This window comes from Phasianus colchicus, chromosome 5, assembly GCF_987193195.1.
Source record: "Phasianus colchicus chromosome 5, bPhaCol1.hap1.1, whole genome shotgun sequence".
Taxonomy (NCBI): domain Eukaryota; kingdom Metazoa; phylum Chordata; class Aves; order Galliformes; family Phasianidae; genus Phasianus; species Phasianus colchicus.
The window spans coordinates 48106280-48118171 of record NC_143440.1 but is presented as its reverse complement, the minus strand read 5'-3'; the positions used below and the strand labels follow the sequence as shown (position 1 = coordinate 48118171).

Sequence of the window (11892 nt, the reverse complement as noted above, 5' to 3'; positions counted from 1 at the left end):
TCTTTCAATGAAAAAAAAAAAAAAAAAAAAAAAGATTTGGATAGGTTAGTCATGCAGTCACCTTGAGAACTTGCTTGAGTCCCTAGTTCTGTCTCCAGTGGGAAAAGGTTAATGAACCACCACAGTAAATTCTTGGTGGATTTTCAACACAAGGAAATAAGTCATCTTTTCTAAATTAAGAAATTAGAAGTGACTCACTTCTAGAAGGAAGGCTAAAAATGAGCCCTGCGGTATCACACTGGATAACACTGGACAACACTTGAGTATTTGATTCATGTTTGTGCTCATTAGAGTCTTATTTGTGTGTTGATAAGAATAATCTTTCGTGATATAAAATTATTTTAAAATAAATAGTGTCAGAGGAGTCACTCTGTCAGAAGAAAACACATTAATGTCAGAGAAAAGATTTTAAATAGCTGCAAAAAAAAAAAAAAAAAAAAAAAAAAAGAATGAAGAAATTTTAGAAAAGGAAAAATCTGGGAGGAGAAATGCAATTGTTGTTCTTCAGCACCTCATTATTTGTAACCAGTGGTATGTAAACCCCATGTTATATCAGAATCAATTCAGATGCAAATACCTGAGCCTTAATTGTATGTGTGAAAGAAAGAAAAGAATGACAATGTTCAAGCATGCTTTATTTTGTTATTTCTGTATCCTCCAAGACACACATTCAAAGTTTAAGTAGTAACACATCACCTGGGTAGATTTATACAGAAACAATCTAATAAATGACATTATAAATATTACATGCAAATCAAAAACCACTGGAAGACGTATTGTACTATAGCTAGATAGCAAATCTGTAATATTATTATTTCTAATTATTTCAGATGAGATGTATTCTATAATAACCTTATACATCAAAGTAACTAAAGCATTCCACTCATTCCTACGTTGCTTTACTCAAGTAAAATTTCAGACATACAGATTCGAGCTGCTTATGTTTTTCAGTCTCGTATCTGTACAGAGAAGATGAAGAATGTAGGTATTTTTCATTAACAATATGTTGAATAAAGATCAAGTATATCAATTTTAGGACAATCTGCTTTTTTAGTCTAATTGTTAAGTTGCTTTTCCATTGGGACAGATTTTTTTCCGGTCAAGTCTATTCTGTCTGTGATTCAATATATGCTAAGTTCCCATTATGCTAACTGGAGCTGTGCATGTAGCCAGATATAAAACTCATGTCCCTTGTTCAAAGCAGGATATCACTGTGTTTGCAACACAGAGTCCCGACATGAGGATTTGCAGACATGGAATGCCCTTCCACCATCTGCCGAAGTACCAAAATCCCACATCCCCATGTCTCAGTTCATTATGTTCCTATTCCTCCCGCTTTTTCAATCAGATCATATAGTTTGTATTTATAATGTGGGTTCAGATCAAAGCTCTCCTGAAGTCAGCAGAAAGATTCCCTATGGCTGTGACAGTCTCTGGAACAGGTTGTATTTCCCTCAGCCCTTCTGAGCTCACATTTCTGCAATGCCATGGGAGGCAGCACTGTGAATATTGACCCCATAATGTAAAAAGTGCCACAGAATTTCCTTCCATGAAGTTTTTTTCCTCTTTGACTTATATGCTGTTAGTGGAAACACAGCAACATTTCAGCACGTGCATGACATGTATGGCTCAATTTCACTCAGATTTTATCCATGGCAAAGGAAATGTTTATCACTCAGACTGAACTTCTTTCTGTAAATTCAGTTTCATTTACTAGCAATGCATATGTAAAAATGGCATAGTTTGGGAAGCGTGTATATGTTCATTCAGGAAGATCTTCTTGAAAGCACCATGACTGAAGTGGATCAATCACCCAAGTATGGTTGATAGCAGAAGGTCATTAAGCTTTTCTAGCTGGAATGTAGAGTTTGGAGGAGGCAAAGGGGACTCCAACACATCCCACCTTCCTTCAGTAGAATATTTGCGCTGTGGGAAGGAGCATGGTGCACAGGTGAACTGGAACTAGTTCTGGACCATGGAGGTGGAAGATGCAAAGCCAGGCCTGAACTGTCTACAGCACCTCTGGAAAACCATTCCTGTGTTTCCACAAAGGAATTCATCATTAAATCGGCACATATCCAACATATGCAGAAAAAATATTGATGCAGATAAAAGCCTATGAGAACATAACACATTCTGCAGCAGCATGATGAAAGGTAACATACATCCAAATGTGCAAAAGATTGCATAACCAAATTATTTTTTCACTCCCCTCAAGTGCAAGATGCTTTTATTAAAGGAAAAGAAAAAGGATAAAAAAAAAAAAAAGTAAAAAGTTTCTGACTTTCGTTAACCTTCTCTCATAGTTCAGGTTATTTCTTTAATGCATTTATCTGCTTTAAAATTGTCTCCTTAGCCTCTCAAGGGAAACCAATATAATACACCATCACATTTCTCACAGGAGAAAAAAGAACACTTACTCTTAATAGGTGGCAATTTTGCCAGATGTTATTGACATAGTAAGTGCGAAATTTCAGTGATACTAAATGCAAAGTGCAGCAGATTAAAGAACAATGGAACAAAGTGCAAAATGAAGTTTAAAAAGCAGCAGTGTCAAAGTCAGAGAAAGTGTGAAAAAATTACATTTTAACAACACTATTAAGAACAAGTTTACTAATTACTGTAACTGGCACAAATTTAAAAGTATCTTCCTTAGACTCGGGAAAGTTTTTAAAAGTGTGATATTTTTTCTTGTCAGCATTTCTTCCTTTCTTTATGCACTGTAGCAGAGACATAACACTGCTTGTACTGAAACAATGATACTTGGAGCTCTTCATCTTTCACTTCTTAACCCTTTCTTAATAAGTAATATTGCAGCAAATTCTGCTATTTAAGCAGGGTAGTGAACTACAGAAAATGCTTTGATGACTAATACTGAAACAGTTTAAAATAAAGACTATCGGATTGATTCACTCATGCTTTACACATTCACTCAGCCAAAATAATGAAATTTACACACTAAGAATGATGACTTATTAAAAGTTTGGGAAAATCCTGTTTCTCTGCTATGAAAATAAATAAATAAAGAGTGTGCACAATTTTCTCATATTCAATTATTCTCTAAAATTCAATAATAAAATATTACAGTTGAGATGTTCATCTCCTATAAATCAGAGAAGCTTCACTGCTTTCAGTGGCATCATATCAAACCTAAAGAATCCAGTTTTCTGGATTTCATTTATATTCTTTGTATTGTATTGAAAAATAAGACAGATTTCTCAAACAGCAGCTATACATGGATCCCTGCAGAATCTATTGCAAATATTTATTTATTTATTCCTCAACCCTGCTACTGTAGTATATACAGACTTCAGTGAGACTTCAGCCAGCAGTAATATAGCTAAGACCTAAGTGCATCTCCATAACAAATCAAATAGTTTCAGGCATTTGAATGAGCAGATCTACTTTCACATCCTGGAAATGAAGGCTCATTATAGTGGTGCCTGATGTAGTTCCAAGTTACTTGGTGACAGGGGTATCTATACCCTCATTGCAGAGACGAGTGGCTCTAGGATGGCAGACAACATCCTTACTCTAAGCTGATGAGTTTTCTCCTTGAAGTCCCTCAGATTCCAGGGATAATCATCGGGCCAAAATCTAAAATCAAAATAACCCAACCAACTACCACCACCACCTGATTATAATAGTAATTTCTTTTTTCAGGGTAAATTACCAGTGTCATTCATTTTCTTGGTACTAATTGCCCAGGTAACATCTCAGGGCCCACGGACAACTCACAGTGCTGAATGTTAAAGCTTAACTCCAGCATCTCATAAGTAGTACATATAGAAATCACAATTCCAAATACAGCTCTAGTAGGCAATTCCAATCTCCAATTATTGTCTAAGAAAGGGATTTAATTTAAAGTCCATTTGGAAAAAAAAAAAGTAGCAAAGCAACAAGCTTTACTAAAATACTAGTACTTTCTTCTCTGTGACAAAAGAAAGTTGACTTTGCACAGGATGCAAGTAGCTTGCACTAATTATGATTCCATTAGAGGGAGTTCTTCTAGCATATCAATGGCTACCCTTTTCATGGAAATCCAATATTATGCAGCTGAATACATCTGCACAGCTTTCTTGGGGCACTTTTCTTTAAAGTGCATTTATCATAGTCATCTATCACCACTTTTCCACCTCATGACTGCACTTGACTCAATCAAATAATTTGTGAACTAGAAATAAAATTGGTTCAACTTCAAAAATTGAGTACTGTACAATTTGATGCAAGGCCTTAGGCTCTACACACTTAAGGAAGAAAAGATGCTGCATGGTATATGATTCATTTGCCAATGAATCTAATTCTTCTCAAATCCAAAACTGAATGTATATGAAATTATATCCTCCAAATCTGTATAAGAGCATAAGGGAAAGGGCTTCTTTTTTTTTTTTTTTTGGGGGGGGGGGAGGGGAACTGGGATTGTTTCCCAGAAATGTACCCTCTAAGTCCTGAGAAAGCAAGTATACATCTTGAACACGGACATTCAGTTAATATCATGCAGTTTAATATTAAAAGCATCTATACTAAATGTAAAAAGGATTTAAAATTCCTTTCATCTTACATTGTGGGTGCTATTAGTTCCCTCCTACAGTGAGATACATACAGTTACAACTGTCCACTGGTTAGACTTAGAAGTAAGTGTCTTAAAGACTGTCCAGTTCCAACCTCCTGCCATAGGCATGCACTAGACCAGGTTGCCAAAGCCCCATCCATGCTGGCCTTGAACACTCCTATGGACATAGGAAAATTTTCTGCAGCAGGGGAAGTTCAGTTGATGGTATTCACCTATTCAGCCTTTAGCCAGAGCTCATCAGCAGTGAGATGTACTAGTGATGAATATCAACTTCCCTTCAGGTGTGACATTACTGTTACTATGATATGCCATGTCTGCAGTAACAAGTAACTACAGGTTTCACTGTATCAAAACTGAATTAAATTATGATTACCCAAATGACTACAAAATCTTTAAAGGTTACCATTTGTTCTTGCTCCCTGCCTGGGTATCTCCTGGTTACTTCCAGATAATAAAATATTCTTCTGAATCTCCCTGCAGTTTTTGTATAAAAGCTTTGTCACATCTGGGGCTCCAGGTCAGAACTGGGCCCTGTGTTACCACTTTCTATGTTCAAATGCAGAGACAGATTCACCCCTAGAAATGGTTTGTACTGGGATTCTGGACAAAGGTACACAGTGTGCTGGGTGCAGAGAAGGCAGTCCAGTTGGTGAAACTTGAGAAAAGACAGGAATACTTTTTCAAGCACTGTCAACAGTTCAACACAACTCAGGGAATCTCTGGCTCAAACAGCTCTTTTTCCTTTTATCTTTCTGAGAAGAGGATGACTGTATTTCTCTGCCCTATCCTCTTAAGAGTTTTGAAATTTAACTAACAATCATGAAATGCAAACAGTGTATATTTTTAGTCTTAATAGTTCTTGGTGTAGATCCATGGCCTTAGCTATACTCTTTACTTAGACTCTCCATTATTTCTAGGATTTTAGAACTCTTTCCTTCTTTTTCATGAAATAGTTGCAAAAAAGATACACCTCCACAAGCTGTCCCAACAACTAGTGGAAAAAACAGAAGATAGTTTCATTCATTTTCCCTTTTTCTTTTTTTTTTTTTTTTTTTTAATTTAAATTTCAGTAAGTTCAGAGTAAGTTTGCCAACCATGACTAATGTTGAGCCATGATGTCAGGAATGGGGGAGGGCCTTTACGTGACTTGATATTTTTGTCTTGACATGTTTGTGCTAAAAGATAGTTCACTGTCTGGGGTTTTATCACATTCAATTATTGCTATCAGCTTGTGCATTCAAGATGTATTCCTAAAAACTACCATTAGAATAATTTGTTCTGCTTCCTCCTTCTAGACTGGCAATAATTGCCCACCCATCACCCTGCTCCTTTATCTTATTCTCTAGTTCTCACCTACTGAGTCTCTTTCAGTTCCCTAGGGGGGCTTCATCAGAGCTACATAAACTTTATATATATATTACCTCCTACTGCACTGTTAATAGAACTCTTTGATCTCTCACTAAACTATAGTGGACTGCTGCAAGATAATGCTTTATCTTTTGCTGGACTTACAGGTACTCTATAAGTCAATAAAACTGCCTTTTAAAGCTATGACTCCACAAAGAATCATCTCTCTATTAAGCATTTAGTATTAGGGGCTATACAGTTTCATTCTACACCATATCCATGTCTTTCTCCTCCTTCTGTGCTTCTACTTTGGTGACAGCTGAGGTCACAAATTTTGACATATATTCATTTTTTCCAACTCTGCAGAGAAACCATTGGAGCACCATGGAGTTCTCTTAGTTTGTGGATAGCAGAGGCAATTTATATTCCAGTTCAAACAACTCAAGAGGTGAATAAACAGCAAACACAGGTGAGAGTACCTTAACAAACCTTAACAAAAAACTTCAAGAGAAGAAAGTTCAAATACAGTAAACATCCTTCATTCAGTAATTTTTCAGTTTTAAAAAAATGAAAGAAAAGCAGTTTCTGATTTTAACTTAGGCAGAGTCATGCAGTATTATTCGTTTTCATGCATTTTCATCTCATGGTGACAAACATCATGAATCAAACTCTTGTCTTTAGAGATTTCTGTAGTTTGGCACAAAACACCACAGAGCACCTTCGCGGCTTTCCCAAATCCAGACCAGTATCAAACAATAACCTAAATCTACATGAAATCTGACCACTGTCACTAGAATCAACCTCAATCATTAAAATACTGAATGTGGTAAGATGCTCATATTACATATGATCAGCAATGAGCAGCACCTGCCTTGTGAAAATTATATTTATATTCTTTTGATGGTTTCAGACTGGCTATTAGCATTATCCACAGGAAGTAGACAAGAATTCCAAAGAAAGATTGAATGAAATTTTGGGAATAGATATGTCCAAATTCAACAGTTTCTGCACTTTTGAAAGATACTTATTACATTTTTCACCTGTCTCGCTGATTACATTATAGCAGAAAAGTCAAGTAAATCACCAAAAATCTAAATAATCACAAAACCTACTCTGATTTTTTTCACCTTTTATTTTACATTCATTTCAAATTCAATAGTAAACTATTCCCATCACTAGCTGAATGTGCTGCTTTCATATAGTGTGCTCTGCTCATGCCCCCATAAACCTCAAAGAGTAAAAAGAGAAGGAGCAATAACAGGGCTCAGACTTGTCTGTTCAAATAATCAGCCACACTTCTTTATTCATGTGGGCTAGACATCTAAACTCAGGATGACCATGATACTTCTAGGCTACAAGGAGGCAGAACTATTTAAGCCTGCAGAGAACTCTAAAAGAAACTCATTTAAGAATCCATTTTTAGACCCATTCTGAAATTAACGTACAGCTGAATTTCATACTGCATAGACTAAAACATCATGTTTCTACAGTTTTCCAGCATGATATGAGGTGATTAATATATGCTACTAAAAGAGTGTTGCTTTCATGATTATTAGGCTTGTATATCTTTTATGGTCATTACAGCTTTTATTTCCTAAGTAAGACCTTCCAATCTATCTTTTCTCCCTGAATTTGCATTAAATTGGCACTTTTTCCTAGAACTCCCCATGAAATTAGCACTTTTCTCAAAAGGTCACATGAAATTTTATAATACTGTCTTTGCTGCAATTTTATTTACAGCAACAAGTTGCTTTGAATACCTCTTTTGCAGAACACTCATTGACAGATATTTCTAGTATGATAGGAAAGTGATAGGCTACAGTAATAGTTAAAATTTGCCTTCAGTTATTTGCCTGATTTGACAGCTGTGTAGTAATCTTCCAACAGGTCATTTCTACATTAACTTTTGTCTAATGTCTCAGGGAGGTAAGAGCAATTTTGAGACAGGAAGGAGAATAATCAGGAAGTTTTTCAAGAATGTATTGAAAATGTCATAATACTTTGTCTTCAATTGACTTGTATGTAAAACTACACCTGTATTACTAGTGGGAGTGTAAACTTTGGCTGAAGAGACATGTAAAAGTTAATTTAAGCCTTTTTATCCATTCTTCAGAATGACAGACAAAGATTCAGGGGATGAAACAGGAAAATGAACTGCCTGTTACAGCTTTGTGTCCTTTTTATATCTTCATATCTAAACACAAAAAACTGCTTTTTCTTTTCCTTGTTTCCAGTCCTCACCAAAGAGGTTTATTCTATCTTCAGTCTCTCAGGAAGGAGTCACTCTTTGATGACTGCTCCAAAAATGCTAACAAAATAGCTTTTTCTCTCTTTTCTACCTCAACCAACTCTTCCCTAGGGTAGTGAAGATCTGAACAAAACAGTAAGTTCCAAACTGACCTGCTTTGGTTGTCCTCAAGACTGTATGGTAAGCTCCTGTTCTTGATTCTCCATCTTGTTGGTTCTTGAAAGATCTCACTGCAACTACAGAAGGTAGAGAAACAAACACTTCTAGTGACCATGTAAGCTGATGCACTGCCAAGAAATTTTTCAAAGAACTGTCCCTCCAGAAGACATGCAGGGTACTCAGTCACTGAAAAAGGGAATAAAATCCCTCAGAGTCAATACTGAAATGTGACAGAATGGCAAGAATGAGCTGCATGCTGCTTGCACTCTCCTCAGAGCCACAAGACGCAGTCTACCAGCAAGAAACAGAACTTCCTCCCTCAGAGAAAACAGTAAAACATATTTCTTTGTCCCAGGAGCTCAGGAGACAAAGAGTTTGAACAAATTAAAAAATTAGAGAACCTGTTTATTTTGTAGGAATTATTCCATTTTAAAGAATATAGTAATAGTAGGATCACAGAGTGGTGACATTTCTTATTTAAGAATTTGTAAACATATTCTTGGAAAAGTGTACAATCCTTGGAAAAAGTATAGAATAAAATTGGAAAAGACCTCTAAGATCATCTAGTCTCACTTTCAGACAAATCCTCAATACAAAAAAAAAATGAGATCTGACAAAGTAGGAATAAAAAGATAAATGGGACAAGCGACATTATTTTCCAAATGGAAGAGTTGAAGTGTTAAGATTCCTAGAATATGCATTGCATACTCCTAATCTTTATTCCCCAATAATGTTCTCAATTAAGGATTTAAATTGTGCACAGGAACATTATAAAAGCTTGGACTGAATAATTAATTTAATTCCTATGTTAGTAATGACATGTTCACTCAATGAATGTTAAATAAATAAATAAATAAATCTTTAATATTTACCTTTCTGAATGATTTTATGGTCTCCTCTGAAAATTTTCAACGTGATTTTTCCTCAAAATCATAAGATGAAAATACTGTCAGATTAAACATCTTCTGACTGACATTTTTGTCAAGACAAATCTTACTTTAACTTGCTTTTCTCAGAGTTTTGCAAAGCTTCTATTCATTGAAATAGGCTGCTGTTAGTGGAAGGCAGAAGCCTTCAAAAGCAAAGATTAATGAAATAAAAAAAGACAAAGCCTTATAGGTGTGAAATGCAAAATGGCCAAAAGGTATAACTACCATACATGGAAGGTGTAAATTTTTAGACTTGTGTTTTATGCTTCTAATTTTTAAGTGAAATGATGATAGAAGGAAAAATAAAAGGAAGATAGGGAAAAAAAAAAAAAAAAAAAAAAAAAAGTAGATAACCAAAGAGGAGGAATTTGTACTTAAGAGCAATTGAGGAAAAAGTGCAGTGCAATGACCAATAGACTAGAGACAGGATTAGTAGAGAAAAGTAATAGAATTTGTTATAAACCAATTGACATAGGTAGAAAAAAACAGACAAGCTTTCAGATATGCAAGCCCTTCTTCAGAACAAAACTAGCAGGGAGTACAATGAAACTTCTCAGGTACTCTCTCTTATTATCCACCCACAGACAATGTCAAAATCCTGACTGGCAGAGGAGGCAGGGATTAATGATAGGTGACACCATCTGAATTATTCAAAATACTGCCACCAAAAATGTATTAAGATACCACCAAGTTAAGAGATGCTACCAAACTTCTTGAGCAAGGACGCAGATTTGGAGAAGGCAGAACTGAAGGTGTGTTCTTCAATTGTTAGCCACCAGCTCCTCGCTTTCCCTTTAATAATGTTGGAAAAAGAAAAAATTCCAGCATTCTGTTGAGGTATGGATAATGCAATGGCAGCTGCCCTTAAACTGACAGCTGATCCCATAAGCAGAGCACTACTGTTTTGTTCCTCATTTTTGGTGGAAGAGAGAGAGAAGTGCTCTTATCTAGAAAGAGAAGAGCAGCTCCAGCTCCCACATCTACCAAACATTGCATATATTCTGGAAAGAGTATATGAACAAAGGCATGCCAAGCATAAGAAATGCAATAGATAGTCAATTCAGCCCATGAAGGAAAAAGCAGAAATCTGTATTGGAACAAACAACACAAGGCAACAAGTACTGCACTGCAATGTTTCCAGCTTCACTTTGATGTTGTTTAGCCATTGCTTTCCGTTAGAATAATGGTGTTACCACCGGTAATTGTTTCCTATGGGTATTCAAATCTTATGCCAAGCGCAGAGTAGGTGCGTGTGTTTACATGTATCTATTTGAATAGAGGTTTGCCATGAAGGATGCTGACTACGTGAGTTCACCTGAATTCACTAGACGTTTTTGGTTTTCAGCAACTGCTAGGGCCAGGGCTTGACACAAACAGTAAATTTTACTTTAAAAAGGACAACGTCTACCACCAAAATCCATAACCAGTAAGAACTGTGAAGACAATCCTTTCATTTCACTTTAAACTTAAACAGTAACAGCAGAACAGTTAGAACAACAGACTGTTCCCAACTACTATTATTTATTTTGTCAGCTCCTGGAGGACATCAGGGCTCTCTTGTACTTAGTTTTGTAGATACTAAATAACAGCACCTGTCCTCAAAGCTCTGAAACTAGTAAACTGAAGTACCACCTTAAATAACTTGATATACTTCCCATACCAACTTAAATACCTCATTCATATCAAGATGCTACAAACTGTAAGACACATTTCATTGTGTAGCAAGATTTAATAAGGTTTCTTGTACTTTCCCTTCTACGTTCAGAAGAGCTGGACATTGTGGAGCTACAAGAAACCTGCAGGCTGCCATACTTGCTTCTGTTTCTAATGAAAAATATTATACCAAACAGCAATCAGAAGCGTACCAAGGCAAAGTGAAATACATGCAGGGTCTACTTCCATATTTTCATATGCCTGTCCTAAAGATGCATGTTAAGTTTTAGAGACATTAAAGAAAGGAATACTTTACTTGCAGAGAACAGATATGTGCCTAGAAGAGCAATTCCCAGAGAGTCCTGTGGGAACAAGGGTGGTACATCTGGACAACAGTTATTTCTGTCATGTAAATAAACCCATCGTCTTTCAGAAAAAAAATATATATATTAAAAAATGGGCCAACATTTCTAAGCATCTGGCTGCAAGCCCATTAGCACTGTTAATTTTCAGAAATGCTATTCTGAGTGTCTCTCACACTGATATCATTTTCTGTATGTAATAAGAATCACAATCTTTTCTCTTGGCCAGGCCTACAGCTTTGATAGGTTCTTCAGTTTCTTGCTGTACACTTTTCCTCCCCCAGGCTGTACCCAAATTCTGCCATTTCTTCTTGAATTACACCTTCAACAGTCAAATGTTTCTTTTAGACCATAGCTCTAAAGCACTTGTCAGGCCCTTATCTTTTTCTTTTATCCTAAAAACCTCCTTCACTACAACTTTTCCTTCCTACACTCCCACATATTTGTATCACCAACTTCTCTATACAGTCCTCTACAACTAAGGAACATCTGCCTTCTCTTTAAGTCTGGTCCAACACATCTTTTCAACACCTTGAATCCATCAATCCCTTGATTATGACATTTTAGCTCATTTCCCCCTTTCTTATAAGCTTATTCGTTGCTTATTTATTCAAGTTGGCC

At 36.0% G+C, this 11892-nt stretch overlaps 1 long non-coding RNA gene across 3 annotated transcripts in view; it reads right to left on the bottom strand.

Annotated features, from left to right (window-relative positions):
- Window positions 1–561: 561 nt before the first annotated feature.
- LOC116228778 (uncharacterized) overlaps window positions 562–11892 on the bottom strand; it is a 153660-nt gene continuing 142329 nt past the window's right edge. For all 3 annotated transcript variants that reach the window (XR_016467342.1, XR_016467341.1, XR_004166864.2), the window contains 2 exons: window positions 8321–8404; window positions 562–2036 (listed from right to left, as the gene is read on the bottom strand). This is a non-coding gene — a long non-coding RNA (uncharacterized LOC116228778). The remainder of the gene's footprint in view (window positions 2037–8320; window positions 8405–11892) is intronic.